This window comes from Suncus etruscus, chromosome 1 (genome assembly GCF_024139225.1).
Source record: "Suncus etruscus isolate mSunEtr1 chromosome 1, mSunEtr1.pri.cur, whole genome shotgun sequence".
Taxonomy (NCBI): Eukaryota; Metazoa; Chordata; class Mammalia; order Eulipotyphla; family Soricidae; genus Suncus; species Suncus etruscus.
In genome coordinates, this window is record NC_064848.1 from 113,987,611 (window position 1) to 114,014,515 (window position 26,905).

The 26,905-nt window shown below is 40.9% G+C and overlaps 2 protein-coding genes across 2 annotated transcripts in view; one reads left to right on the forward strand and one right to left on the reverse strand.

Moving 5' to 3' along the window:
- Positions 1-1,833, forward strand: part of LOC126022747 (small nuclear ribonucleoprotein E) — a 417,272-nt gene extending 415,439 nt beyond the window's left edge. Inside the window, exon 2 of the transcript XR_007500276.1 lies at positions 1,808-1,833. The gene's annotated coding sequence lies outside the window, so the exon portion shown is untranslated. The remainder of the gene's footprint in view (positions 1-1,807) is intronic.
- Positions 1-26,905, reverse strand: part of SRPK2 (SRSF protein kinase 2) — a 175,496-nt gene that overhangs the window by 88,238 nt on the left and 60,353 nt on the right. The gene's annotated exons all lie outside the window — the stretch shown is intronic.

Below are 26,905 nucleotides of genomic sequence, written 5' to 3' on the forward strand. Positions count from 1 at the left end.
ATAATTAAGAGAAGCCTTCTATTTGCTACTTACAGAGGGTTAATTTCTACAATTTTAAAATTTCTTCCACGGACATAACAGAAATGTGGCTATATTTCATAGATAACTTATAAACAATAATTAACAAAGACTATAGATAATATATAACTACTTTCAAGTAGTTCAAATGAATGTCCTATCAACTTTTCTTTTTTTTTTTTTTTTTTGGTTTTTGGGCCACACCCTGTGACGCTCAGGGGTTACTCCTGGCTATGCGCTCAGAAGTTGCTCCTGGCTTCTTGGGGGACCATATGGGACGCCGGGGGATCGAACCGCGGTCCGTCCTAGGCTAGCGCAGGCAAGGCAGGCACCTTACCTCCAGCGCCACCACCCGGCCCCCTATCAACTTTTCTTAACTTAAAAATTTTTAAGACAAAAACTCATTATCAACCAAATAAAAATATGATGAAACATGGGTTAATACAAACTTTGGAACAATCATTAATTGTCACAGAAGAAAAGCTAAGATATGCAAAATAAAAAGATATGAGAACTGTACCTCACACAAAAGTAAACTCACAAATTCACAAAAGTAAACTCAAACAGAATTAAAAACTCATGATTAGAGCAAAATCCATAACCTAAATTTAAAAAGCCACAGAACTCTCTAGGAAACTGACCATGTTGAAAACAACAAAATAAATTAACAAACAGGACTACATCAAATTAAAAGGCATCTGGCCTGAGTTCAATCGAAAGAATCCCATATGGTTCCCCAAACAGAGCTGGAAGTAAACATCCTGAGTAGACCACAGCTGGGCATAACCCAAAAACATAAAAATGAAAAGCATTCATAACAGAATTCTATAAGATCATTCACTTATTATAAAATGAATATTACTTCTAATTATGTCCAAGTGAGGCAGCCTGAATTGAAACTCCATCTAACTGCCAAAAGCACATTTCTTCCTGAAACTGGGAACTGCCACACCCACCACTGAGGACCATGGTACAAGGCCAGAGCAGGATAAAGAGGCAGTTCCTGGGGCCGGCAAGATAGCATGGAGGTAAGGCGTTTGCCTTCCATGCAGAAGGACAGTGGTTCAAATCCCGGTATCCCATATGGTCCCCCATGCCTACCAGGGGCGATTTCTGAGCATAGAGCCAGGAGTAACCCCTGAGCATGCCGGGTGTGACCCAAAAATAAAAAAAAAAATTAAAAAATAAAATAAAAGAGGTAGTTCCTGTAAGAGGAAGAAGGTGGGGGAGCCAGAGAGATAGTACAGTAGTAGGGAGTTTGCCTTGCACTCAGCTGATACAGGACTTGAGGTGGTTCGAATCCTGGCATCCCATATTGTCCCCCGTGTCTTCCAGGAGCGAGCCAGGCGTAACCCCTGAGTGGTGGAGGAGGAGGGGGAAGGGAAGAGGGAGGAAGGGAAAAAAGAAGAAAAAAAGGAAGAGGAGCGGGGAGGAAGAAGAGGAGGAGAAGGAGGAGGAGGGTAGATGGTAACAGATGTTCTTCCCTATGTAGGATAAGATAGGGAGTACCTAATTTGGGGCCAGGGTGGAGCTCTACAGGCAGCTACATGGTGGGTGATTGTCATTCAAGGAAACCTGGCCAGTACTTAAGTGCCTTTTATGAAAGTGTCTCTGAAGGAAGAAAGCTGGCTCCAGATGCTCTCACTACTGTAGTACAGTCTAGGTCAAAAAAAAAAAAAAAAAAAAAAACAGAGTTCCAGAATTCTAGAACAATTCAGGGCAAAAATTTCTCCACCAAGGGCACTATATAACCCTCTTCCTCGGGTAAGGGGACAAGGGACTGGCACAGGTTAAAAAAAAAAAAAAAAAAAAAAAAAAAAACTCTGTAAGTAGGAGGGTCACAGAGCCACCTAGCAAGATGCCCTCACTCCCACCACCACCCCACCCTCACCCACCACCGCCGCACACAGGAAGGAAACTGGTCAGGAGGGGTCAGAATCAAGAGGACACTGAGAAACATTGCTCTAGAGCCCTGGAATCCTGAGAATTTCAGCTGCCACAGGGTACAAGATTCTCTGCAACTGCAACAAAGAAGGCTTGGGCGACTTCACAGGGCCTCTTTCTCAGCAGGATCTCTGAATTCTTGCTCAGTCTAAGATTTCCCCAACTGCCTTAGGGTGATTGAGCTTAATTCTTTAGCTAGCTATAGCTTCTAGTGTTTTGCAACAAAATACTTAAACCACACAAAGAAGGGGTCAGGGTGGATGAGAAAAGAAACTAGTGCGAGGCATATTAAAGAGGAGATTTGGGGGCCGAAGTGGTAGAGCAGCGGTAGGCACGTGGCTGACCTAGGACAGACCAAGGTTCCCATATGGTCCCAGGAGCCAGGAGCGATTTTTGAGCGCAGAGCCAGGAGTAACCCAAGTGTCACCAGGTGTGGCCCAAAAACCAACAAATCAATCAATAAACAAATAAAATAAAGAGGAGATTTTATAAGGCCAACACTGACGACTTTCCCTACATTTGGCAGGACAACAATGAAAGCATGTGATGAGTTTTCAAGTTTGAATACTTCTTCAAGAGAATACATCTCTCTTTAAACTTATTTCAATAAATGGGGCCAATTCAATAGTACAGTAAGTAAGGTGCTTGCCTTGCAGCTGCATACCCAGGTTCAGTCTCTGGCATCCCATATGGTCCCCTGAGCCCTCCAAGAATGATTCCTGTGTAGAACCAGGAGTAACCTGGTTCCAGGTATGGGCCCCCAAACTAAAAAAGAGAAAACCAAAAAAAGATTTTTTTGATAGGAAAATGAATGCATGAAAATATTAATGAATAAAACATTTTAAAGTCTCAATTTAAAAAATACTTCACCCCCTCTCCCAAAATAAATCAAGCCTGTAAGCTGTAAACAACTCTTATTGGGGGCCGAAGCCAATAGTACAGTGGATAGGGTGCCTTGCACTCAGTCAACCTGGGTTTGATCCCCAGCAGTCCATAGTCCTCTGAGCCCTTGAGGAGTGATCCTTGAGTGTAGAAGAGTCAGGAGTAAACTTCTTAGCACCTCCTTGCACAAGCACAAAAGGTGGTCTCCCTTCTCATGAGCAGCAGCCCCACTGTGCACATTTCCTTTTTTAGTTTTGCCTCCTAAAGGTGAACTGATATCAGGATTAAAGTTCAAGAAAGCAGGCAGAGGAGGAATTGCAACACTAGAGAAAATCAAGATGAGAGAATCCCTCTCCAGTACCATCTAATTGACAATCTTGCTCAATCAGAAATTCTTTTTTTGTTTGTTTGTTTTTGTTTTGGGGCCACACCCGGTGACGCTCAGGGGTTACTCCTGGCTATGCGCTCAGAAGTCGCTCCTGGCTTGGGGGACCATATAGGATGCCAGGAGATCGAACCATGGTCTGTCCTAGGCTAGTGCAGGCAAGGCAGACACCTTACCTCTAGCGCCACCACCGGCCCCTCAATCAGAAATTCTTAGAGTTAACATCTTCTTTAGAAAGTATGTATTTAGGGACTGGAGAAATAGCATAGGTAAGGCATTTGCCTTTCATGCAAAAGGACGGTGGTTCGAGTCCAGGCATCCCATATGGTCCCTTGTGCCTGGCCAGGGGCGATTTCTGAGCATAGAGCCAGAAGTAACCCCTGAGTACTGCTGGGTGTGACACAAAACAAAAACAAACAATAAAAGAAAGTATGTATTTAAAAATAAGAAGGAACTAGAAGATATATCCAAGAGATGAAGCATATGCCTGGCATGTACAGCATCCAAGTTTGATTCCTGACACTGCTGATTCCCCATATACCACCACAATGTTTGGTCCTTCCCCACAATGGCTTCTGGGTCTGACCAGCTAATCATTCAACACCCCAATGCCAGAGAGTGTAATCTCAGAGCACATGAGCACAATAAGGTATCTGAATTTAAAAGAAGACACAGTAACCTATGCCATAATTAATGAAAACAGAAGAACCAGATGATCTTGTTCTACTAGTACTAAAGAACATAGGATATATTGGGACCAGATAATTTACTGCTGTGGGGACTGTTGAGTGCACTGTAGAATGCTACCAATACATCTGCTCTCTAGCAACTCAACTCTCCTGTCCTCTCTCCCTCCCTTCCTCTCTCTTTCAAACATTAACATCTCTTGTTCTCCAAACGTTAACAAACCCCTTCGGGACAAAAATCACGCCCATTGGAGAACACAAACTAATAAATGTAGTGTTTACATAGACACACACACACACACACACACTCACACACACACTCACTCACTCACTCACTCACTCACTCACTCACTCACTCACTCACTCACTCAAATGGCCTGAGCTCCAAACTATCTACCAAAGGGGAAAAGAGATCCTAACTTTCATGGTCCCAGTGTCTGTCTTTTGAGAAGCTGAGTATCTTGACCACAATATGTATCTCTCCACTGTTCTTTAGGCATCTGGTGAGCTGCCACCATAATAAAGGTCTGATTCTGTGCTCTTAGTAAGCACACATTCACCTTTTCTTATGCTGAATGGGCAAGAACTTCTCCTAAAGCCAAGCCCTACCAAATATGGTACCTTGAAGTATAGAGAATGTTGAGTAATACTGATGTATTTCGGTCAACATAACAAAACACGTGGAAATGAGATGACCACTAAGGAAGCCACTAGCCACAGGTGGGTATTGAGCACTTGAAAGGTACCATGTCCAAACTGAGAACACTGCAAGTAAAAGTACATGTTGCATTTCTTGGGGGGAGAGGGGATCCACATCTGACGGCACTCAGGGTAGTTATTACTTCTGGCTTTGCACTCAGAAATCACTCCTGGTGGTGCTGAGAGACCATATGGGAGGCTGGGGACTGAATTGGGTCGACCCCCTGCAAGGCAAAAGGCACTTCTTACTGTGCTATCACTCTAGCCCAAACACATTGCATTTCTAAGCCCAGGTCAGCAGCATAGAAGGCAAATGCCCTACTGCTGTGCTATCATTCCAGTCCCGGTAAGAACTATCAAAAATAAAGAAGTTGGAAATCTCAAGCTGTACATGAGGAATGTTCATGTAGAAGAGTTATCTTAAATTATCTGCCAGTACCAAAAATGATAGATTTCAGATTTATTATATACACCAACAATCCTGCTACTAGACATACAGACTAAGAAATGAAAAGAGGACCAAACATGTAGATTACTACTAAGGCACCTGCTTTGCATGTATCAGACCCTGGATTCAATGAAGGGGGGGGCAGCCCACACCATAGATGAAATATAAAAACATACATGTGTCAAAAATGTTCACAGCATCCCCATTCATAATACACAAATAAAAACAATTCTGCATCAACTGATAAATGAATAAAATGACGCACTTACAGTGTATACCTATCAGTTAAAAAGAAGGCACCAGGAAACTAAATGATATGTAAAGTAACTATACCTAAAAAGAGTGATTTTCTTTAAATATATTATACTATATACTATATACCGTACACCTATCTCTGAATTCATACTATCTCTGAATGTCTAATTTACACCCATTATTTACTTCAAGAAATATACCTACAATTAGATTTTAAACAATTTATATGCATGATCATCACTGTTATAATAACTCTAACTACATTCTCAGTTAAAGAAATAAGCAGTTTTATTTTTTCCCTTAAAAAGACAGTCTAGGGCCCGGAGAGATAGCACAGCGGCGTTTTCCTTGCAAGCAGCCAATCCAGGACCAAAGGTCATTGGTTCGAATCCCAGGGTCCCATATGGTCCTCCCGTGCCTGCCAGTAGCTATTTCTGAGCAGACAGCCAGGAGTAACCCCTGAGCAACACCAGGTGTGGCCCAAAAACCAAAAAAAAAAAAAAAAAAAAAAAAAGTTATTCAAGTATGGATTTAGTATGTTCTTGTATAAGTATAAAACGTACAATATCTGCAAAAGGAATACAGTATTTAGAATGTAAAATCCCAACTATAATTCACAAAGAATTATATTTATCTTGCTCTAAATACAAAATAACTAAAAAATTATTCAAATTAAATATATAATATAGTATTTTTATGATACTTGGTTAAAAGTTATATTTCCTTAACATGACATCATCACCCTTCACTACCTCCATAGTACTGTATGGTTGCTCTATTAGAAAGAGGATAAAAAATTAAAAGCTAGTAAAAACTATGTACCATTTATTTCATATTGCCAATGGCAACTAAATAGGAGAAATCCAATTTCCTTACAGCTGCTCTAGTTCTCCTAAGTAAACCCTCCCCCACCACTCCCCCACCCCACCCCCACACACACACTAAACTGCCTTGGCAAGGAAAGTTCTTTGTATCATCAAGAAACAATTTAAGACATTAATTGACTTAATCTTTAACAAAAGCACAATGATTACAAAATAAGTTGCAAATGAAATTCTTCAGGTGGTATTTTAAGGACATTTACAAGGTTAAAATTCCTTTTCTTTTCCTAAATCATCACAGGATTGTTTCATTTTGTTTTAAGGGAGTCACATCCGGTGTTCTCAAGGCTTACTACTGCTAGTGCTAAGGGACTACAAGCAGTGCAAGGAATCAAACCCAGGTTGGACCCCATGGAGGCAAGTGCCTTACCTGTTGTATTCTTAACTCTCTAGTCCGTTGGACCTCAAACTATGGCCCGCGGGCCACATATTGTATTTGTATCTGTTTTGTTTCTTCATTGCAAAATAAGATATATGCAATGTGCATAAGAATTCGTTCATAAGTTTTGTTTTTACTATAGTCAGACCCTCCAATGGTCTGAGGGACAGTGAACTGGCCCCATGTTTAAAAAGTTTGAGGACCCCTGCTCTAGTCCCAGTCACCGCCAGGTCTAAAACATTCTCTATTCCCCATCCTACCTTCTCATCTTCTCTTGGGGGTAATTGGTTTTTTTTTTTCTTTTTTGGTTTTTGGGTCACACCCAGCGGCACTCAGGGGTTCCTCTTGGCTCTAAGCTCAGAAATCGCTCCAGGAAGTCACGGGGATGCCGGGGGATTCGAACCACCATCCTTCTGCATGAAAAGCAAACGCCTTACCTTCATGCTATCTCTCCGGCCCCAACCTGGTGGTAATTGTTGACCTGATCTTTATGCAGCCGGGCATTTCTACTTCACAAGACAATCAATGTATACTTTTTATGAAAACATCTTTGTTTACAAAGGACTGCTGTAAAACAGTGGTTAAAACCATACATCCAAAGAAAAAGAAACAGCTTTAATAATCTGATGTACCCCTCTCACGAAAAGAAAAGCCTTTGTGTAACTCAAACCTTAACCTGAAATGTCTGTTATCATAGGCAGAATTCTGCAATGAAGCCCCTCCCGCAATGGCCCTTAGCCCTCATCATTAGTAATTTCGTTTGTGAGGATGGGTAGGCCCCATAAATGTGACAAGACACTCCCTATTTATGTATTTTATGACAAAAGGATAACACTGGTGGAGGCTTGATCTCATCATAAAAAATGGGGGAGCCTCCACTCCCGGCAAGCACCCAGATCCACATGTTCAGGACTTACTCCTGTCTCCACACATAGAAATTAGTCCTGGTGTGTAGTATTAAATATTAATTATAAAGTCCTGGTGTGTATGGTGGATGGAAGATGGTGAGGAGGCCTTTCTCGGTCCAGCTCGGCGCTTGCAGCCCCTATGGCCTGGTGGGTCTGTAGGTATAAGGGTAACATCGAGGAAATAACCCACAGCAGTCAGAATAAAGTTTCAAGAGACATCCAGCTTTATTTATTACAAGGCCCTATATCATGTGCATATATCACATGGCTTCTAAGCTAAGCAGCCTCTTTCCTGCTCCTCTGCATCCATGCTGTCTCTGATCCTTTCTACCTCCTGTCTCTTCCTGCTCAGGCTTCTCCCCAACCCCTCAGGCAACCCCTTCCTTACCAACCACAGACCCTTCCCAGATGTGGGAGGGTCTGACTATCCAGTTAAGATAGGCAGGAAGTTGGGAGAAGGGTAACACTAGTGGTGCACGGGATGCTAGGGAATTAACTCTCGTCAGCAGAAACCAAGGCAAGCGCCCTGCCTGTGCTATCTCTCTGGACCCACAAAAGGGTTTTCTCCAACTGACCAAAGAAGAAACCAGAGGTGTGCTCCAGTTGTCCTGGAAGGAAGGAAACATCCAGGATGTGCAATGCCCATCAGAACTACATGGCAAATCACTCTGGGTGGCCTCCAGGATTAAGAGTGGTCTGCAGCCAACCCTAAAGGATAACAAGGATTTCACTGAATTCTGCCTACGGTAGTGATCTTGAGCAAAGTTGTGAGCCCAGAAAGAGAAGATAGCCTGAGCCAACAACTCAGTTTTGCTTCAGCAAAAATCCACTGTGTGGCCACCTGCACCTCTGACCTATACAACCAAGCAGTCAACAGGTACTGTTTTCAGCTGCTAAGTGTGTGGCAATTTATTAAATGACAAGATGAGAGAAAATGAATACAACCACCAGTTTCCTGATAAGCCTACTTAAATTATCACATTTTTACCTCAAAGACTTGGAGGGCATAACAGATTAAAAAGAAATAGCATCCCAATAAAATTATCTTACCCCTCAAATTCTAACACAAACAGGATCTGATACCACATATAAAACAGTCAACTGAAAGTCAGTTGGAAATATATTAATCGATTAATTAAGAATTAATAGATTTTGGGGCCGGGCGGTGGCGCTAGAGGTAAGGTGCCTGCCTTGCCTGCGCTAGCCTTGGATAGACCGTGGTTCGATCCTCCGGTGTCCCAAATGGTCCCCCTAGCCAGGAGCGACTTCTGAGTGCATAGCCAGGAGTAACCCCTGAGCGTCACCGGTTGTGGCCCCCCAAAAAAATAATAATAATTAATAGATTTTGAATTTAGGGGGGGGGGCGGAAAGTTAAAAAAAAAAGAATTAATAGATTCTGAATTTATCCATAAATTAGACGAAGACATTAACTATAACATTACAAAACTACATTAATCATGATATTATAAGAAAATTAAGAATATGTAGCTCAGGGCCCGGAGAGATAGCACAGCGGCGTTTGCCTTGCAAGCAGCCAATCCAGGACCAAAGGTGGTTGGTTCGAATCCCGGTGTCCCATATGGTCCCCCGTGCCTGCCAGGAGCTATTTCTGAGCAGACAGCCAGGAGTAACCCCTGAGCACCGCCGGGTATGGCCCAAAAAAAACAAAAAAAAAAAACAAAAAAAACAAAAACAAAACAAAACAAAACAAAAAAAAAGAATAGAAAATTTTTTTCAACAAATGTTGAACAATGATATGTAAGAACATAAGCCTAAAATCTTAAGATCAAAACCAAAAATTAACTCATCAAGAATCAAAACCTGGGGCCTGAGAGATAGCATGGAAGTAAGGCATTTGCCTTGTATGCAGAAGGTCGGTGGTTCAAATCCCGGCATCCCATATGGTCCCTCGAGCCTGCCAGGAGCAACCCTTGTGACCCAAAAACCAAAAACCAAAAACCAAAAACCAAAAAAAAAAAAGATCAAAACCTAAACGTTAAGGATAAAGTATAAACACCTCTGGAAAATATTGCTACTAGCCATCAGAAACCATGAAAATCAAAGCCTTAACAAGACATCAATTCATACTACTCAAGGGTATGAATGATCATGCCCAGTAAATGATACCCCAGACAAATAACAATAGCAGCATATGCAAAAATTAGAAAATTCGGGGCCGGGCGGTGGCGCTAAAGGTAAGGTGCCTGCCTTGCCTGCGCTAGCCTTGGACGGACCGCGGTTCGATCCCCCGGTGTCCCATATGGTCCCCCAAGCCAGGAGCAACTTCTGAGCACATAACCAGGAGTAACCCCTGAGCATTACCGGGTGTGGCCCAAAAATCAAAAAAAAAAAAAAATTAGAAAATTCACACAGTATTTGTGAGAAACTAATAAATAGATGCAGCTTTCTGAAAAACAGGTTAGCAGCTTCATAAAAGGTTATACTAATTTACCTTAAGACCCAGTAAGTCCATTTGGATCTACCAAGAGAAACTGAAAAATGAGTGCAAACATACATACAAGAGTTTAGCATCATTATTTTATAATAACAAAGAAAAATGTAAATGTATAGCAACTGATGAATAAATTAAAAGGTGGCAACAAATTGATACTGTAAAATACTACTTTATAATAAAGAGGAATAAATTATTCACAAATCTATAATGCTACAGTATGACTGAGTCTTGAAATTATAGTCTAAAAAGTAGGCTAATAAAGATAGTTATTGTCCTGGCATCCCATATCTGAGAGCCTCTGGGTGTGACCTAAAAACAAAGAAAGAAAAGGAAAAGGAAAGGGAAAGGAAAGAAAAGGAAGGAGAGGGAGGAGGGAGGAAGCGGGGGGGGGGAGGAATGAGGGAGGGAGGGAGGGAGGGGCAAAATCCTCACTAAATTGTACCCCCCAAAAACTAAGTGTATAATAGTAGGAAGCTTGCCATGTACACACTCAACCCGGGTTTGAACCTTGGCCCCTATATAGGGGGGTCTCAAACTCGAGGCCCTCTGTACAACATTTTGTGGCCTGCGGCCGGCCTTCAAATATCGCAGTATTCGCGATTATTTGCTTACCGAATAATCGCAATAAAAATCGCATTAGTAAGAAAAAAAATCACATTAAACATTCACATATCCCGGGCCGGGAAGGTGGCGCTGGAGATAAGGTGTCTGCCTTGTAAGCGCTACCAAGGAACGGACCGCGGTTCGATCCCCCGGTGTCCCATATGGTCCCCCCAAGCCAGGGGCGATTTCTGAGCACATAGCCAGGAGTAACCCCTGAGCGTCAAACGGGTGTGGCCCAAAAAAAAAAAAAACATTCACATATCCCGAACAGTTCCATTTGGGGTGTGCAAATGTTTAATGAGGTTTTTGCGATTTTTTTCTTACTAATGCGATTTTTTTATTGCGAATATTCGGTAAGCGAAATCCCTTATGCGGCGCTGCCTCACCCCGACTTTGCCTCCTGCGGTCCCCAGGTAAATTGAGTTTGAAACCCCTGCCCTATATGGTCCCTGAGCTCTGCCAGGAGTGACTTCTGAGTAGAGAGCAAGAAGTAAGCCCTGTCACTGAGCGTGCTCTCCCCCAACCCTGTACTAAGAATAAATTCTTACTGGCTGTTTCCCATAATAGGCAATGCTGCCCCTGGCAGTAGCTGAAACACTGCACTCCCATGGTATTTGTGACAAGCTTCCTACAATGGACTAGTCTTTCTGGCCCTCTATTGGCTCTATTACCATACTATCTTACTTTTTTATATTCTACAAATGAGTACGATCATTCTATGTCTATCCCTCTCCCGGATTCATTTTCCTCAGCATAAAACTATCGACATAAAAGCAAATTTCATGACTTCATTCTTTTCCTAATAGCTGCATAATATTTCATTGTGTAGATATTGTTTTCCAGAGAAAAGTGTGGATCACAGAAACTGAGAAAAGGTTCCAATATCTACATATTTAAGATGCACCTAGACAACTCTGATCATTTGATTTAAAAGCCACCTCTCAAAGAACATTACAACATCACTACACAGGCTGAACATCAGGCCTGTAAACCTGATTTACAATCTATTTTAATGACCATTAAATCAAGAACAAAAAATCATGTTCATCTGCAATTGGGATATTATGCATTATGTAAATTCATACCTAGAAGACCAGTCCAACAGACTATGAAAAGATATACTGACACTAAACACTGAACAGTTTATGAAGTAATAACAAGAAAATAAAGTAATGCAGATGAGTGAAAACTCAAAACATCAGCTAAGTAGCTAAATAAATAATTATATGTCTTCATATTCCAATTTTTTAGGGCATGGGAAGCAGATGCAGGGTTATTGGGGGCTAAGGAGTAGGGCAGAAACAGCCATAGCAGGGCTCCCAGGGACCCGATGGGTGCTAGTGAAAATAGGACTTCATGTGGCTGCACAACAAATGTGAGCGTTTCTCACAGCTTCTGGAACTGTACTGTCTATAAATTACAACGCAAAAAGCTAACTCAGGGGAAAAAATTATAGCCAGCAGCAAATTCATTCCTGCCCGCTATTCTTTTAATTTTGATTCATTTGAGGGTCAGACCATTGATACTCTGGATATTCTATCAGAGATTGGTGCTAGAGGTCATTGCTGAGCTGTTCAGAGGACCATATAGTATAGATGGAAAGGAAGGGTATCGGAAAAACACATTCTTCCATTTATGCTATCGCACTTGTTTCTTGCACAGGCTTTTTTTTTTTTATTTAATCAACTTTATTACATACATGATTGTGTTTGGGTTTTAGTCATGTAAAGAACACCACCCATCACCAGTGCAACATTCCCATCACCAATGTCCCAAATCTCCCTCCTCCCCACCCAAGCCCCACCTGTATTCTAGACAGGCTTTCTATTTCCCTCATACATTCTCATTATTAGGATAGTTCAAAACGTAGTTATTTCTCTAACTAAACTCATCCCTGTTTCTGGTGAGCTTCATGAGGTGAGCTGTAATTTCTAGCTCTTTTCCTTTTGTGTCTGAAAGTTATTATTGCAAGAATGTCTTTCATTTTACTTAAAAACCATAGATGAGTGAGACCATTCTGCATCTTTCTCTCTCTCTGACTTATTTCACTCAGCATAATAGATTCCATGTACATCCATGTGTAGGAAAATTTCGTGACTTCATCTCTCCTGATGGCTGCATAATAATCCTTTGTGTATATGTACCACAGTTTCTTTAGCCATTCATCTGTTGAAAGGTATCTTGGCTGTTTCCAGAGTCTTGCTATGGTAAATAGTGCTGCAATAAATATAGGTGTAAGGAAGGGATTTTTGTATTGTATTTTTGTGTTCCTAGGGTATATTCCTAGGAATGGTATAGCTGGATCATATGGGAGCTCGATTTCCAGTTTTTGGAGGAATCTCCATATTGCTTTCCATAAAGGTTGAACTAGACGGCATTTCCACCAACAGTGGATAAGAGTTCCTTTCTCAGGCCCGGAGAGATAGCACAGTGGCGTTTGCCTTGCAAGCAGCCGATCCAGGACCTAAGGTTGTTGGTTCGAATCCCGGTGTCCCATATGGTCCCCCGTGCCTGGCAGGAACTATTTCTGAACAGACAGCCAGGAGTAACCCCTGAGCAATGCCGGGTGTGGCCCAAAAAATAAAAATAAAATAAAATAAAATAAAAGAGTTATTTCTTTCCACATCCCCGACAACAATGCTTGTTCTCATTCTTTGTGATGTGTGCCAATCTCTGGGGTGTGAGGTGATACCTCATAGTTGTTTTAATATGCATCTCCCTGATGATTAGTGATGGACCATTTTTTCATGTGTCTTTTGGTCATTTGTATTTCTTCTTTATCAAAGTGTCTGTCCATTTCTTCTCCCCATTTTTTGATGGGATTAGATGTTATTTTCTTGTAAAGTTCTGTCAGTGCCTTGTATAATTTGAAGATTAGCCCCTTATCTGATGGGTATTGGGTGAATAGTTTCTCCCACTCAGTGGGGTGCTCTTGTATCCTGGGAGCTATTTCTTTTGAGGTGCAGAAGCTTCTCAGCTTAATACAGTCCCATCTGTTAATCTCTGCTTTCACTTGCTTGGAGAGTGCAGTTTCTTCCTTGAAGATGCCTTTAGTCTCAATGTCCTAGAGTGTTTTACCTACAGTTGTTCTATATATCTTATGGTTTTGGGTCTGATATCGAGGTCTTTCATCCATTTGGATTTAACCTTCATACGTTTTGCAAGTGGCTAGCTAGTTGTGCCAACACCACTTGAAGAGTCTTTCTTTGCTCCATTTAGGATTTCTTGCTCCTTTATCAAAAATTAGGTAATTGTATGCCTGGGGAACATTCTCTGAGTATTCAAGCCTATTCCACTGATCTGATGGTCTGTCTTTATTCCAATACCATGCTGTTTTGGTAACTATTGCTTTGTAGTACAGTTTAAAGTTGGGGAAAGTAATGCCTCCCATATTCTTTTTCCCAATGATTGCTTAGCTATTCTAGGGTGTTTATTGTTCCAAATGAATTTCAAAAGTGCCTGATCCACTTCTCTGAAGAATGTCATGGGTATCTTTAGAGGGATCGCATTAAATCTGTACAATGCTTTGGGGAGTATTGCCATTTTAATGCTGTTAATCCTGCCAATCCATGAGCAGGGTATGTGCTTCCATTTCCGTGTGTCCTCTCTTATTTCTTGGAGCAGAGTTTTATAGTTTTCTTTGTATAGGTCCTTCACATTTTTAGTCAAGTTGATTCCAAGATATTCGAGTTTGTGTGACACTATTGTGAATGGGGTTGTTTTCTTAATGTCCATTTCTTCCTTATTACTATTGGTGTATAGAAAGGCCATTGATTTTTGTGTGTTAATTTTGTAGCTGCACAGGCTATTCTTAACACATATTCTCACTCAGAGAACCACTCTTTTTCTGTACAAAACATGAACTGCTAGAAACCCCTTAAATTGTTCATATATCGGTCTTTCTGGGCCGGAGTTGTAGATAAGACAGACTCTGCTGGGCCCCTTAAGCTCGGCAGACATTTTGGGGCTTCCTCCGGCTAGCTTCAACCTGGGAACTTTGATCTTCTCTGGCATTCATCCCCTGACGGCTTGCCTCAGCTGAGGTGAGTCTTTCTGGGCCAGAGTTGCAGATAAAGCTGACTCTGCTGGCCCCCTTAAGCCCACCTATAAGGGGTCGAAGCAGAGGAGCGCGGCTGCTCCGCTTCGCTTCGCGGCTGTGCACTCCACCTAGCCAGTGAATACCACCACAACACGTAGAAAAACTCACAGCATAAGTGTGACAATGGGGAAACTACACAGACCAACATCAGCCATAGAGAATGAAGATAGAAACTCTGATGACCCAACAATGGCCAACTACATAAGCAGTCTTTCAGAAATGGAAGTTAGAGAAGAAATATAGAGGATGCTCACAGAACTCAAAGAAAGTATAGATCATAACACTAATAAAAATCAAGAGAATATGAAGATAGAAATCAGAAAACTCCAAACTGAAAGTAACAGGTCTGAAAAACTCAGTAGACAAATTGAAGAACATAATGAATGAGCTTTCCAACAGGTTAAAAGCAGCTGAGGATAGAATTAGTGCGCTGAAAGATGCGATGCATAACAACTTTACACAGCAGAAGAGATTGGGAAAAAAGCCTTAAATAAAATGATCAGACAATGGAAAAATTACTCAAAGAATATGAGCAGATGAAAATAGAAGACTTTGATAAGCTTAACAGAAACAACTTTAGAATCATTGGAATCCCAGAGACCCAAGAAGAAAATCTCCAGGAAGAATCAACAGTCAAGAACATCATCACAGAGAAACTACCAGAGCTAAAGAAAACATGTGACCAAATCCTGCATGCCCGAAGAGTACCAGCTAAAAAAAGACCCCAGGAGAAACACCCAAAGACACATCCTAGTCACAATGATGAATCCCACAGATAGAGATAGAATACTGCAAGCAGCAAGATCAAAAAGGGAAATTACATTCCAGGGAGCATCCTTGAAATTTTCAGGACACCTGTCACCAGAAACACTCAAGGCCAGAAGGCAGTGGTGGGATATAGTGACAAAACTCAATGAAATAAATGCTTCGCCAAGAATACTGCACCCAGCAAAACTCACTTTCATGTTTGAAGGAAGTATACATGGCTTCACAGATAAACAGCTCAAAAACTTTACAGACTCAAAACCAGCCTTAAAAGAAAAACTGAAAGATCTATTCTAAAGACAAGACAGAACAAAAAACACACCAAACTTCTACACAAAGATGGCAATAAATCCCATGACTATTATTTCTCTCAATGTCAATGGACTAAATGCACCCATTAAGAGGCACAGAGTGGCGAAATGGATCAAAAAACTTAAGCCAACCTTCTACTGCCTACAAGAAACACACCTGAATAGTCAGAATAAACATAGACTCAAAATCAAAGGCATGAGGAAAATCATTCAAGCAAACAACACTTAAAAACAACGCTTAAAAAAGCGGGGTGGCCATACTAATATCAGATGGCACAAATTTTATACTCAGAAAATTTGTAAGGGACAAAGATAGATATTATATACTAATCAAGGGATATGTACAGCAGGAAGAAATCACTCTCCTAAACATATACACACCCAATGAGGGACCAGTATTTAATGCAATTGTTGACAAATCTGAAAAAGGATATCAATAATAACACAATAATTGTGGGAGACCTCAACATAGGCTTGTCAACACTTGATAGGTCAACCAAATGAAAACCCAACAAAAATATACTAGACCTGAAAAGAGAAATGGAAAAAAGGCCTAGTAGATATATATAGGACACTCCATCCTCAGAAACCTGGATACACATTCTTTTCCAATGTACACGGGTCATTCTCCAGGATAGACTACAAGAAGGCACATAAAACATACCTCCATAAAATCAAAAAGATAGAAATTTTGCAGACTACCTTTGCTGACCACAAGGCTCTGAAGTTAGATGTGAACTACAAAGAGACAAAAAAGAAAAAGTTTAACACCTGGAAATTAAACAGCCTACTACTGAACAATCAGTGGGTCCGAGGTGAAATCAAAGAAGAAATCAAAAATCAAAAATTTCCTGAAAACAAACGACAATGAAAACAGAACCTATGGGATACAGCAAAAGCAGTACTGAGAGGAAAATTTATAGCTTTGCAAGCACACATCAGGAAGGAAGAAGGAGCATACATTAATAGCTTAATGACGCAGCTTATAGTATTAGAAAATGATCAACAAAAGAAACTAAAAATAAGGAGACAGAAGGAAATAACAAAGCTGAGAGCAGAAACCAATGAAATGGAAACCCAAGAAACAATCTGAAAGATCAACGAAAGCAGAAGTTGGTTCTTTGAAAAAATAAACAAGATTGATAGACCATTGGCAAAACTCACAAAGCAAAAGAGAGAGAGAAAATTGATGACGCATATTAGAAATGAAAAGGGGGAGATCACTACAGATACTGCAGAGATTCAAAGGGTATTCAGAGAATACTTTGAGAAACTCTATGCCACTAAAAATGAGAACCTGGACAAAATGGGTAAATTTCTGAACTCATATAACCTTCCACAGTTGAATAAAGAAGATGTAGCATATTTAAACATCCCCATCACTATTGAGAATATTAAAACGGTAATCAAAAATTTGCCCAAAAACAAAAGCCCAGGCCCTGGGCCCTGATGGATTAATGAATGAATTCTTTCAAACCTTTCAAGATGAACTACTAACAATCCTGACCAGGCTCTTTTATGAAATCGAAAAAAAGTAACACTTCCAAATAGCTTTTATGAAGCCAACATCACCTTAATACCAAAACCAGATAGAGATGCTGCCAAAAAAGAAAATTACAGACCAATATCCCTGATGAACACACATGCAAAGATCCTCAACAAAATCCTGGCAAACAGGATCCAGTGCCTCATCAAGAAGATCATTCACTTTGATCTAGTAGGTTTCATCCCAGGACTGCAAGGATGGTTTAACATCACATGGTTATATCAATAGATGCAGAAAAAGCATTTGATAAGTTTCAACACTCATTCTTGATGATACTCTCAGCAAGTTAGGAATAAAAGGAACCTTTCTCAATATAGTTAAGGCTATCTACCACAAGCCAGTGGCAAATATTATCCTCAGTGGAGAAAAACTAAAAGCCTTCCCTCTAAATTCTGGTACAAGACAAGGCTGTCCTCTCTCACCACTCCTATTCAACATAGTACTGGAAGTACTTGCTATAGCGATTAGGCAAGAAAAAGGTATCACGGGAATCCAGATAGGAAAGGAAGAAGTCAAGCTCTCACTGTTTGCAGATGACATGATACTCTACTTAGAAAACCCTAAAGACTCTACCAAAAAGCATCTAGAAATAATAGATTCATATAGCAAAGTGGCAGGCTACAAAATTAACACACAAAAATCAATGGCCTTTTTATACTCTAATAATGATAGGGAAGAAATGGACATTAAGAGAACAATTCCATTCATATTAGTGCCACACAAACTCAAATATCTTGGAGTCAACCTGACTAAAGATATGAAGAATCTATACAAAGAAAACTACAAAACACTGCTCCAAGAAATAAGAGAGGACATGAGGAAATGGAAACACATACCCTGCTCATGGATTGGCAGGATCAACATCATTAAAATGGCAATACTTCCAAAAGCATTGTACAGATTTAACTCGATTCCTCTAAAGATACCCATGACATTCTTCAAAGAAGTGGATCAAACACTTCTAAAATTCATTTGGAACAATAAACAACCTCGAATAGCTAAAGCACTCCTTGGGAAAAGGAATATGGGAGGCATTACTTTCCCCAATTTTAAGCTGTATTACAAAGCAATAGTTATAAAAACAGCATGGTATTGGAATAAAGACAGACCCTCAGATCAGTGCAATAGGCTTGAGTACTCAGAGAATGTTCCTCAGACATATAACTACCTAGTTTTTGATAAAGGAGCAAGAAATCCTAAATGGAGCAAGGAAAGCCTATTCAACAAGTGGTGTTGGCACAACTGGTTAGCCACTTGCAAAAAAGCGAACTCAGACCCCCAGCTAACACCATGTACAAAGGTAAAATCCAAATGGATTAAAGACCTTGATATCAGATCTGAAACTATAAGGTATGTAGAACAACATGTAGGTGAAACACTCCAGGACATTGAGACTAAAGGCATCTTTAAGGAGGAGACAGCACTCTCCAAACAAGTGGAAGCAGAGATAAACAGATGGGACTATATTAAGCTGAGAAGCTTTTGCATCTCAAAGGAGATAGTGCCCAGAATACAAAGGCCACCCACTGAGTGGGAGAAATTATTCACCCAATACTCATCAGATAAAGGACTAATATCCAAAATTTACAAGGTACTGACAGAACTATACAAGAAAAAAACAACTAACCCCATCAAAAAATGGAGAGAAGAAATGAACAGACACTTTGAAAAAGAAGAAAGGCAAATGGCCAAAAGGCACATGAAAAGATGCTCAACATCACTAATCATCAGGGAGATGCAAATCAAAACTACTATGAGGTACCACATCACTCCACTGAGATTGGCACACATCACAAAAATGGAAAACAAGCAGTGCTGGCGGGAATGTGGAGAGAAAGGAACTCTTTTTCACTGCTGGTGGGAATGCCATCTAGTACAACCTTTATGAAAAGCGATATGGAGATTCCTTCACAAACTGGAAATTGAGCTTCCATACTATACCACTTCTAAGAATATACCCGAGGAACACAAAAATACAATACAAAAATCCCTTTCTTACACCTATATTCATTGCAGCACTATTTACAATAGCCAGACTCTGGAAACAACCAAGATGCCCTTCAACAGATGAGTGGCTAAAGAAACTGTGGTACATATACACAATGGAATACTATGCAGCCGTCAGGAGAGACGAAGTCACGAAATTTTCCTATACATGGATGTATATGGAATCTATTATGCTGAGTGAAGTAAGTCAGAGGGAGAGAGAAAGACGCAGAATGGTTTCACTCATCTACTGGTTTTAAGAAAAATGAAAGACATTTTTAAAAGTATCTCAGAGACAAGAGAGATGAGGACTGGTAGGTGCAGCTCATGACATGAAGCTCATCACATAGAGGGATGAGTGCAGTTGGAGAGATGACTACACTGAAAACTATCATAACAATGTGAATGAATGAGCGAAGTAGAAAGCCTGTCTCGAGTACAGGTGTGGGGGGTGGGGAGGAGGGAGATCTGGGAAATTGGTGGTGGGAATGTTGCACTGGTGAAGGGGGCTGTTCTTTACATGACTGTAATCATACAACTATAATCATATTTGTAATCACGGTGTTTAAATAAAGATAATTATAAAAAATTATTCATATATCACACAAAAATAAGAGGTCATAAGGCTTATTGCCTAGTTTTCTTTTTTTCTCTCTCTCTCTCTTTTTTTTTTTTTTTTTTTTTTTTTTGGTTTTTCGGGCCACACCCGTTTGATTCTCAGGGGTTACTCCTGGCTTAGAGCTCAGAAATTGCCTCTGGCTTGAGGGGACCATATGGGACACCAGGGGGATAGAACCAAGGTCCTTCCTTGGCTAGCACTTGCAAAGCAGACACCTTACCTCTAGCACCACCTCGCTGGCCCCATATTGCCTAGTTTTCATTTCAATAAACTTCCAATTGCAGAACTGAAATGGCCAGAAAACTATCTTTATATAAGTGAACATAGGACTCCTTACCTAGGCTGGAACAACATTTCAAGGCGTGAGATAGTGCTGAGAATAGCAGCTATGAAACCAAACAGAACAAACTGTTCTTCATCAGGCACCTATAATTCAGACAATTCTCAGAATGCAAGTCTGTCTGAAACTAAAGATGATCTGGGAAATCATCAGAGTTCTCTGACAAGGCAGAGACAGAAGCCTGGCACCCTCTGCAAGCCCCACCTACGCCTAGAACTCAAACAGGCAGGACTGTTGAAATAGAGATTTGCTGGTTTTGCCCAAGTATAAAGATCAGTACTGAAATCTATTTAATTTCTAAAACAAGTATCAATATATCATCTAATGTACTAAATTGGAAGTATAAAGGATAAAAAAAGAAGGTATCAAATGATACAAAAGGGCCCCTTTTAAATATTTTAAATGTTTTTTTAAATATTAGATCCAGAATCAGCATAAACTATAAGTGGGTTATTGGCAAATATCTTCTTTAAAGAACCTCCAGGAATCAACAACTGCATAGCAAAGGCCTCACTTGATGATAGCCTCAGAAACTGCTACATGTTTACTCATGTAAACAGCTAATGACAGTGTAATAGGTGTCTGCAGGGTAGCCGTGTGACACAATCCAAGGTGAGCAATGTATCAGTGAAACTCTTCCTAAACATGGTGGCACATACCAGTCTCCATCAACACAAACCTGTCCCATAAAGAATAGGAGATGTAAGATGACACCCAGCTATCAACCCCAAAGAAAAATGTTCCCCATCTTCTTTCTCATAAACCTCTGATATGTAAAAGCCCATGGGATATGTACTTTTGTCTTTCTCTGGACCTTCCTCCTCCTGGTATTGGGAACTGATTTTAATAAAGGAGGAGGGGCCAGAGAATAGCACAGTGGTAAGGTGTTTGCCTTGCACACAACCAACACAGGGCGGACGGTGATTCGAATCCCGGCATCTCATATGGTCCTCCAAGCCTGCCAGGGGTGATTTTTGAGCACAGAGCCAGGAGTAACCCCTGAGCTGAGCACCATCCGGTGTGACCCAACCCCCCCCCCAAAAAAAAGGCCATGAATGCCATGACTATCCTTTCCTGACTTGCCTATTTCTTCACTACTACCCTGCTTCTTTAGACCTGGCTGGGTTGGGTTTACAAATATGGTGCCTGGGATGATCTCACAGCTCGTAGATTTTATTTTACAGACAGACAAAATTGTAGAAATCATAGTTCACTTTCACATAAGAAGTAATGGACAAAACTACAATAAAGTTTGACAAAAATTACAGAATTCAAGCCAAAGCAAGTCTAAGATACCAAACAGGAACAGAAAGAAATTTTCGCTTCACCAAAGACTGAAGATACTGACATATTACCAACAGAGATCCACATTAAGTGAAATTCAATCTAACCTGGGAAGCATAACAAATGGAGTCAATTTCACATAGAATATGAGAAAGTGGAGATAAAATCACAGCAATGACGCAAAAGAAGGGAAACAAGTTGGAGAAAACAACGAAGACAATCTAGAGAATTAGCAGACTCCATTAGAAGAGTTGACAGAAGAGTGCCAGATTTAAGAGAGAAGATAATATTAAAACAACTAAGAATTGAGGGCTTCACAAACCTAAAGAAACAGCCAAAAAGCGATAAAAGGCTAAGAAAAATCCTCAAACTTTTAAATCAAACAGGTGACACCAAGGCATGTTACTTCTAAATAATCAAAAGCTGTGATAAAAAAATACTGAAAACTGCTAAGGCAAAGAAAAAATTTAAATGTACATTGGCTTATCACAAACTTTCACAGCAGGCACTACCACTTGCGCCACCATTCCAGCCCATAAGCATCATTTTTTAATATAAAGGTATGAGACTAGGACCACACGTGGTGCTAGAGATCAAATCAGGATCAACGTACAAGCCTATTGTTTTGTTTTGTTTTGTTTTGGTTTGGTTTTGGGCCACACCTGTTTGACGCTCAGGGGTTACTCCTGGCTAGGCTCTCAGAAATCGCCTCTGGCTTGGGGGGACCATATGGGACGCCGGGGGATCGAACCGAGGTCCGTCCTACGCTAGCGCTTGCACCTTACCTCTAGTGCCACCTTCCCGGCCCCACAAGCCTATTGTTAACCCCAATCCTATCTCTCCAGCTCCCCAAAAATGATTTTAAAATCATCAGTGAGAGGTCATAGATACAAGACAGGCACTTGCTTGTCTTACAACACTGACAGTCTGATCCCTGATATCCCAAAGAATCCCCTGAACCGTGCCTAGGGAGTAAGCTCTCAGCAAAGCTGGGTATGGTCTTAAAATAAAGTAAAACAGAATCAGTAAGTCTGTACAGAGGGGCTCTGGATTTTAGCCCCAGGACCACACAGGCCATTTTCCATGGATCATGAGCTGTAGAGGCAACAGCATTACAGGCTCTTGCACTAAACTATAATCAAAGTTGGCCAAGAATCTTGGGCAAAGGCCCTCAGGGATCCTGAGCAAAGCTTTATAGAGCCCAACCACCACCACCCAAAAAAATTCAATTAAACTATTGCTGGTTCTCTCTTCTCAGGAGCTTTATGAGCACTGCTAGGATCAGCAGGGCCTACTATTATATTCTAACCAATCCAAATCACTGAATCAAAGATTAATGAATAGATGTTTCTTCAAAGAAAACATACAAATGAACCACATGAACTTAAAAACAAAAGCCAAAAACATGCAAGGATCTGCAGAAATAGCCCTGCAGCCAATCCAGCTTCAATCTCTGACTCTGAAGTATGAGACTCCCCCAGGAGTGATCCCTGAATTCAGAGGGAAGAGTAAGCCCTGAGCACAAGCATGTAGGGCTCCAAAGTCAAACAATAACACTCAACATTACTGGTTTTTAAAAATGCTAATTATGGAGTCACAGAGATAGGAGCATGCTTGCTTTGCACAAGGCTGCCCCAAGCTCAATCCCAGACATCCCACATGGTCCTCCAGAAAGAACAGGAATAATTCCTGAATGCACTGTCAGTAGTAATCCCTGAGCATTGCCAACTGTGGCCCAAAGACAAAAACAAATGCAAATCAAAATCACAATGAGCTATCATTTCTCCCACTCTGTAATGGCCTATGTGAACAAGGTTGGAGAGTCAAAGGAAAAGCTCACCAAACTAAATACATGTTCAGTCTGATCTCCAGCTCACACAATATGGTCCTAAAGACACACCCTGAATGGCCCAAATACCAGGAAGGAAATGGTTGGAAAAAGCATGTGTTGCAAAGGATGAGTGGGAAAAACAATACTGGCACACTTAGAAATGTAAACTGGTACACTTGGTAGAAATGTAAATATAGCCTCAAGAAATATTGATTTATTACTTTAAAATCAAATATTAATAAGAAGATACCCTGCCTCCCTTATTTTTATTTTAGGCAAGACCCAGCAGCGCTCAGAAATTTACTCCAGGCTCTGCACTCAAACTACTCCTTGCATGCTTGGTGGATCATATGGGATGCTGGGGGTGGAACCCAGGTTAGCTGCTTGAAAGGCAAACGCCCTACCCACTGTGCTACTGCTACAGCCCAAAAAAATTCCTTTTAAAAACAAACACACAAACAAAAAGGCAGAAAGGGCTATTATGTTCCAGGTGACTATACTGGAAATACTGCTTCCTAAATCTTTGTAAGAACTAAGTATATGAAAACAGTGATTCAAATGGTACATTACTATCTCTAGGTACTCGATGGCATTATTAATAGTAGCCAAAGCATGAGATCAGCTTAAATGCCTGTCAACAGATGACTGGATAAAAAGGCTGTGGTATAAATAGTGAATAACTCTGCCACTGCCAACGTCAAAATTGTGTCTGATGAGGCAAAAATGCTGAATTTAAAGCATTTGTACTAAATAAAATGCGTAAGAAAGAAAAAGATACTTTTGTGATACCTGAAATATGAATACTAAAGGAAAGGAACTAATAAGAAACAACACAACTAAAGCTTTTTTCAACTTTCTTACTTGATTGAACATATATTCAAGGTAGACATTTCCAGTATTGTTATAAGGCTCCAAGATTACAATCATAAGAAAGAAATGCAGAACTGCAGAGCTAGTGCAGGGGTTGAGGCAACTGTTGCTTTGTTTGGCTATCAGACATCATATATTGTTCCCTGAGCACTCCCAGAGTGATCCAAGAGAACAGCAGCAGAAATAAATTCTGAACATCACTGAATATAAATACAAATAAAAGGGCAAAAACTAACAAAAATGAATGAAATGCAAAGAAATGTGATGTTATTTGACTGGTTTAAGTTCCAAGGTCTGCAAAGAGAAATAAGTGACCATAGAGGTAGAAAGGAGGCCAGAGTGATAGCACAACGGTAGGGGATTTGCCTTGTACGAAGCTGATCTGGGACCTGCCCTTGTTCAATCCCTGGTATCCCATATGGTGTTGCAAATCAGCACCTGATGAGGTTGTCTGATGGAGGGATGGAGGATGAGGCCTTTCTCCTCCAGCTCGGACCACGCGTCTGTTACCCTGTTCAGCCAGTGGTTCTGAGGTGAATGCGGTGGGAAGAAAGCCAACAGGTAGTCAGGCTTCCGAAGAAAACAGCTTTTTTCCATTAAGAGGCTGAAGCCAAAAGGCCTAATAGGCCCCAGGAAAAAAGCCTCTCACCTTCCACAGACCCTTGCTTTTATGCCCCAGAATCAGGTACCACCCAATGGTGGGATCAGGTATCACCCTAGGGTGGGAGCAGAATGCCAGGTCACACACTAGGGTGGGGCACAATCACCAATCAGGGTAAGGTCAGTAACATAATAATCCCATAAAAATGTTTACATACACAACAATATGGTACCTCGAGCCTGCAAGGAACAATTTCTGAGGCAGAGACAATAGCAACCCCTGAGCACCATTTGGTGTGGCCCAAAAAAAACAAAAACTATAATAACCCACAAAAAAACAAAACAAACAAACAAAAAAAAAGGGCTTCCAGGGTAAGGGGAACTACAATGAGGGAAGTGTTGGTATGGCAGCAGGAATGAACTTGTTTGGTTTTGCTGACTTACAAGGTATTCACAAGGGAGAATACTGGTAGAAGTTATAGGAAGGTTGCAACCAGATTTTGCCATTTTGAAGAGTTTGTTTCTGTTAAAATACAAAATGTTAATTGAGGGGGGGGGAATTTCACACCTGCAGCGCTCAGGGATTACTCCTGGCTCTATGCTCAGAAATTGCTCCTGGCAGGCTCGGGGGACCATATGGGATGCCGGAATTCGAACCATCTTCCTTCTGCATGCAAGGCAAATGCCCTACCTCCATCATATCTCTCCGGCCTCCAAAACGTTAATTTTTTTTAATCTTTTTGTTTTAGAAGCTGTAACAAACTGGTTCTTAAAGAAAATAACATCGGCCCGGAGAGATAGCACAGCGGCGTTTGCCTTGCAAGCAGCCGATCCAAGACCAAAGGTGGTTGGTTCGAATCCCGGTGTCCCATATGGTCCCCCGTGCCTGCCAGGAGCTATTTCTGAGCAGCCAGCCAGGTGTAACCCCTGAGCACCACCGGGTGTGGCCCAAAAACCAAAAACAAACAAACAAAAAAAAAACCATCATTTGGAAGGTCTGTTTTGTTTTTTTTAAAAGACATAGAGCCTGGAGCTTCTGATTCAGCAGGTCTGGAATGTGGTCTGGGCACCTCTCCTTAGGGCTGCCAATACACACCCAGTGGTAAGAATCACTAAGGTAAGCAGTAATTGCTATTTCTAAAAGAAGTCCACACATAACCCACCACAGATCCCCTAGATTCAAGAAGAAAATCAGAAATATGGGCCAGAGCAATAGCAAAGCAAGTGGAATATTTGCCTTTCTTGAGGGGGACCGGGTTAAATTCCCAGCATCCCATATGATCCCTCGACCCTGCCAGTAATAACCAACTCCTGAGCACCCCTGAGTGTGACCCAAAAACCAAAATATAATTTCTAATGCTTCATAAATAGTTAAATGCATTTTTAACTTTTGTTTGTTTGTTTCTGAGCCATACCCGGTGACATACAAGGGTTACTACTGGCTATGCGCTCAGAAATTGCTCCTGGCTTGGTGAAACCATAAGAAAGGCCAAAGGATCGAGTCATGGTCCGTCCTAGGCTAGCATGCACAGGGCAGACACTTTACCGCTTGCGCCACCCCTATGGCCCCTTTAACTATTTTTATATCAGTTTTCTCAAACACCTGATTATCAAAGAAAAGCAACTTTTAGTTGGAAAGCAATTCCAGTAAAATAGTTAAACCACTTTTATAACAGTTCTAGATCATAAATGGGTACTTAAAGTATAAGCCCTTTTCCCCTTTCCCTATAGTCCACCAGCCCACAACATTGCCCAGAAGCTCAATTGTCTGAGTCCACAGATTTGTGTCTATCAATATTTCTTTGGTTTTAATGGCCATACTCAGGGGTGCTGAGGGCTTACTCCTGATCCTGCACTCAAAGATCACACTGCTGGTAAGTGGTGAGCGACCATTATGGGGTCCAGGAATTAAACCCTGGTCAGCCAAGTGAAAGGCAATCATAGTAATCACTATACTATACTAGTCCATGGCACACAGAAAAAAAAATTTATTTTTTATTTCAATGTTTTGCCTATCTATATCACATATAGGAGTAAGATCATCTGGTATTTGTCTTTCTCTGATTTTCTCCATATACATTCCTTCCATGTTAAAATATAATAGCTCTTTT